We start from the raw sequence: 5,548 nt of genomic DNA on the forward strand, positions 1-5,548 counted from the left end.
TTATCCGACCTCCTGGAACTGTGTGCCGGCCGCGGGCCACCCTGTCCGACCTCATAGAAAGGACTTCCAGGCCGGGGTTTCTCGCTCCCACGCGGTCCCCTGGGGCCCCCCGGAGCCCCGGCAGGGCCGTGGGAGGTGGCGGGGGGCCGGGGGCAGCCGCACGCGCCGCGGCGCCCCCGGCAGGCCGCCAGAGGTACTGCAGCCAGGGGGTGAAAACGGAAAAAACCCACGTCTCCGCACCACTCTTCCCGGGGAAGGTAGCCCGGGCCCGGGGGAGGTCGCCCCGTGGTCCGGGGGACTGCGCCCCCCGCTGGTCGGTCGGGGAATTGCATCCAAACAGGCAAAAAAGACTGAAAACGATCCGGAATGCTTCTCCCACTCGAGCCCGGGATTCATGCCCAGGGCTGTGGAAGTGTCCCTGGGCACGTCCGAGCGTCCACCCCCCGGGAAAAAAAAACTTCCAGATTTCCACCCCACGATGCCCGGGGGAGGTAGCCCGGGCCTGGGGGAGGTCACCCCCGGGTCCGGGGGACTGCGCCCCGTGCTGGACACCCGGAGAAATGCATCCAAAAGGAGAAAAAAACACTGAAAACAGTTTGAAATGGTTCACCCACTCTTCCCCGGGATTCATGCCCAGGGCTGTGGAAGTGTCCCTGGGCACTTCCGAGCGTCCACCCCCCGGGAAAAAAAAAATTCCAGATTTCCACCCCACGCTGCCCAGGGAAGGTAGCCCGGGCCCGGGGGAGGCCACCCCCGGGTCCGGGGACCGGCGCCCCCCGCTGGTCGACCGGGGAATTGCATCCGAAAGGTGAAAAAAAGCACTTTGAAAATACTTTGAAATTCCTCACCCACTCGAGCCCAGGATTCATGCCCAGGGCTGTGGAAGTGTCCCTGGGCACGTTCGAAGGTCTTCCCCCCGGGGAAAAAAAGTTCCAGATTTCCAGCCCACGCTACCCAGGGAAGGTAGCCCGGGCCCGGGGGAGGTCACCCCCGGGTCCGGGGCACTGCGTCCCCCGCAGGACAACCGGGGAATAGCGTCCAAAAGGTGAAAAAACACTTTGAAAATAGCTTCAATCGTTCTCCCACTCTTCCCCGGGATTCATGCCCAGGGCTGTGGAAGTGTCCCTGGGTAAGTTCGAGCGTCTTCCCCCCGGGAAAAAAAAACTTCCATATTTCCACCCCACGATGCCCGGGGAAGGTAGCCCGGGCCCGGGGGAGTCCATCCCCGGGTCCGGGGAACTGCGCCTCCCACTGGTCGCCCGGGGAATTGCGTCCAAAAGGTGAAAAAAATACTTTGAAAATACTTTGAAATTGTTCGCCCACTCTTCCCCGGGATTCATGCCCAGGGCTGTGGAAGTGTCCCTGGGCACGTCCGAGCGTCTTCCCCCCCGGGAAAAACAAGTTCCAGATTTTCACCCCACGCTGCCCGGGGGAGGTAGCCCGGGCCTGGGGGAGGTCACCCCCGGGTCCGGGGGACTGCGCCTCGTGCTGGACACCCGGAGAAATGCATCCAAAAGGTGAAAAAAACACTGAAAACAGTTTGAAATGGTTCACCCACTCTTCCCCGGGATTCATGCCCGGGGCTGTGGAAGTGTCCCTGGGCACGTCCGAGCGTCTTCCCCCCGGGAAAAAAAAAACTTCCATATTTCCACCCCACGCTACCCAGGGAAGGTAGCCCGGGCTCGGGGGAGGTCACCCCCGGGTCCGGGGGACTGCGCCCCGTGCTGGACACCCGGAGAAATGCATCCAAAAGGAGAAAAAAACACTGAAAACAGTTTGAAATGGTTCACCCACTCTTCCCCGGGATTCATGCCCAGGGCTGTGGAAGTGTCCCTGGGTAAGTTCGAGCGTCTTCCCCCCGGGAAAAAAAACTTCCATATTTCCACCCCACGATGCCCGGGGAAGGTAGCCCAGGCCCGGGGGAGGCCACCCCCGGGTCCGGGGAACTGCGCCCCCCGCTGGTCGCCCGGGGAATTGCGTCCAAAAGGTGAAAAAAATACTTTGAAAATACTTTGAAATTCCTTACCCACTCGAGCCCGGGATTCATGCCCAGGGCTGTGGAAGTGTCCCTGGGCACGTCCGAGCGTCTTCCCCCCGGAAAAAAAAAAGTTCCATATTTCCACCCCACGATGCCCGGGGAAGGTAGCCCGGGCCCGGGGGAGTCCATCCCCGGGTCCGGGGAACTGCGCCCCCCGCTGGTCGCCCGGGGAATTGCGTCCAAAAGGTGCAAAAAATACTTTGAAAATAGTTTGAAATCGTTCGCCCACTCTTCCCCGGGATTCATGCCCGGGTCTGTGGAAGTGTCCCTGGGCACGTCCGAGCGTCTTCCCCCCCCGGGAAAAACAAGTTCCATATTTCCACCCCACGATGCCTGGGGAAGGTAGCCCGGGCCCGCGGGAGGTCACCCACGGGTCCGGGGCAATGCGCCCCCCGCAGGACAACCGGGGAAATGCATGCAAAAGGTGAAAAAAACACTTTGAAAATAGTTTCAATCGTTCTCCCACTCTTCCCCGGGATTCATGCCCGGGGCTGTGGAAGTGTCCCTGGGCACGTCCGAGCGTCTTCCCCCCGGGAAAAAAAACTTCCATATTTCCACCCCACGATGCCCGGGGAAGGTAGCCCAGGCCCGGGGGAGGCCACCCCCGGGTCCGGGGAACTGCGCCCCCCGCTGGTCGCCCGGGGAATTGCGTCCAAAAGGTGAAAAAAATACTTTGAAAATACTTTGAAATTCCTTACCCACTCGAGCCCGGGATTCATGCCCAGGGCTGTGGAAGTGTCCCTGGGCACGTCCGAGCGTCTTCCCCCCCCGGGAAAAACAAGTTCCAGATTTTCACCCCACGCTGCCCGGGGGAGGTAGCCCGGGCCTGGGGGAGGTCACCCCCGGGTCCGGGGGACTGCGCCCCGTGCTGGACACCCGGAGAAATGCATCCAAAAGGAGAAAAAAACACTGAAAACAGTTTGAAATGGTTCACCCACTCTTCCCCGGGATTCATGCCCAGGGCTGTGGAAGTGTCCCTGGGCACGTCCGAGCGTCTTCCCCCCGGAAAAAAAAAAGTTCCATATTTCCACCCCACGATGCCCGGGGAAGGTAGCCCGGGCCCGGGGGAGTCCATCCCCGGGTCCGGGGAACTGCGCCCCCCGCTGGTCGCCCGGGGAATTGCGTCCAAAAGGTGCAAAAAATACTTTGAAAATAGTTTGAAATCGTTCGCCCACTCTTCCCCGGGATTCATGCCCGGGTCTGTGGAAGTGTCCCTGGGCACGTCCGAGCGTCTTCCCCCCCCGGGAAAAACAAGTTCCAGATTTTCACCCCACGCTGCCCGGGGGAGGTAGCCCGGGCCTGGGGGAGGTCACCCCCGGGTCCGGGGGACTGCGCCCCGTGCTGGACACCCGGAGAAATGCATCCAAAAGGTGAAAAAAACACTGAAAACAGTTTGAAATGGTTCACCCACTCTTCCCCGGGAATCATGCCCAGGGCTGTGGAAGTGTCCCTGGGCACGTCCGAGCGTCTTCCCCCCGGAAAAAAAAAACTTCCATATTTCCACCCCACGATGCCCGGGGAAGGTAGCCCGGGCCCGGGGGAGGCCACTCCCGGGTCCGGGGACATGTGCCCCCCGCTGGCCGACCCGAGAATTGCACAGAAAGGGTGAAAAAAGCACTTAGAAAATATCTTGAAACCGTTCACCCACTCTTCCCCGGGATTCATGCCCAGGGCTGTGGAAGTGTCCCTGGGCAGGCTGAAGCTTCTGCCCCCCGGAAAAAAAAAACTTCCATATTTCCACCCCCCGCTACCCAGGGAAGGTAGCCCAGGCCCGGGGAAGGTCACCCCCGGGTCCGGGGCACTGCGCCCCCCGCAGGACACCCGGAGAATTGCATCCAAAAGGTGAAAAAAGCACTTAGAAAATACTTCAAAATTCCTCACCCACTCAAGCCCGGGATTCATGCCCAGGGCTGTGGAAGTGTCCCCGGGCAAGCCGAAGCTTCTGCCCCCCTGAAAAAAAAAACTTCCATATTTCCACCCCACGCTACCCAGGGAAGGTAGCCCGGGCCTGGGGGAGGTCACCCCTGGGTCCGGGGCACCGCTGGCCACCCGGAGAAATGGAGTCAAGCCGTGAGAAAAAAAGCACTTTGAATTGAGAAATGGAGTCAAGCCGTAAAAATGCACTTTGAAAATACTTTGATTCCTCTCACCCACTCTTCCCCAGGATTCATGCCCAGGGCTGTGGAAGTGTCCCCGGGCATGAAGAAGCGTCTTTTCCCCCTGAAAAAAAAAACTTCCATATTTCCACCCCACGCTACCCAGGGAAGGTAGCCCGGGCCAGGGGGACGTCGTCCCGGGGTCCGGGGACATGTGCCCCCCGCTGGCCGACCCGAGAATTGCACAGAAAGGGTGAAAAAAGCACTTTGAAAATACTTTGATTCCTCACCCACTCTTCCCCGGGATTCATGCCCGGGCCTATGGAAGTGTCCCCGGGCATGAAGAAGCGTCTTTTCCCCCTGAAAAAAAAAACTTCCATATTTCCACCCCACGCTGCCCGGGGGAGGTAGCCCAGGCCCGGGGGAGGTCACCCCCGGGTCCGGGGCACTGCGTCCCCCGCAGGACAACCGGGGAATTGCGTCCAAAAGGTGAAAAAAATACTTTGAAAATAGTTTGAAATCGTTCGCCCACTCTTCCCCGGGATTCATGCCCAGGGCTGTGGAAGTGTCCCTGGGCACGTCCGAGCGTCTTCCCCCCCCGGGAAAAACAAGTTCCAGATTTTCACCCCACGCTGCCCGGGGGAGGTAGCCCGGGCCTGGTTGAGGTCACCCCCGGGTCCGGGGGACTGCGCCCCGTGCTGGACACCCGGAGAAATGCATCCAAAAGGTGAAAAAAAACACTGAAAACAGTTTGAAACTGTTCACCCACTCTTCCCCGGGATTCATGCCCAGGGCTGTGGAAGTGTCCCCGGGCAAGATGAAGCTTATGCCCCCCTGAAAAAAAAAACTTCCATATTTCCACCCCCCGCTACCCAGGGAAGGTAGCCCGGGCCCGGGGGAGGTCACCCCCGGGTCCGGGGCACTGCGCCCCCCGCAGGACACCCGGAGAATTGCATCCAAAAGGTGAAAAAAGCACTTAGAAAATATCTTGAAATCGTTCACCCACTCTTCCCCGGGATTCATGCCCAGGGCTGTGGAAGTGTCCCTGGGCAGGCTGAAGCTTCTGCCCCCCCGGGAAAAAAAAACTTCCATATTTCCACCCCACGCTACCCAGGGAAGGTAGCCCAGGCCCGGGGGAGGTCACCCCCGGGTCCGGGGCACTGCGCCACCCGCAGGACACCCGGGGAATTGCATCCAAAAGGTGAAAAAAGCACTTAGAAAATATCTTGAAATCGTTCACCCACTCTTCCCCGGGATTCATGCCCAGGGCTGTGGAAGTGTCCCTGGGCACGTTCGAGCGTCCTCCCCCCTGAAAAAAAAACTTCCATATTTCCACCCCCCGCTACCCAGGGAAGGTAGCCCAGGCCCGGGGGAGGTCACCCCCGGGTCCGGGGCACTGCGCCACCCGCAGGAC

This window comes from Crinia signifera, unplaced genomic scaffold (assembly GCF_055691185.1).
Source record: "Crinia signifera unplaced genomic scaffold, ASM5569118v1 HAP2_SCAFFOLD_196, whole genome shotgun sequence".
NCBI lineage: Eukaryota > Metazoa > Chordata > Amphibia > Anura > Myobatrachidae > Crinia > Crinia signifera.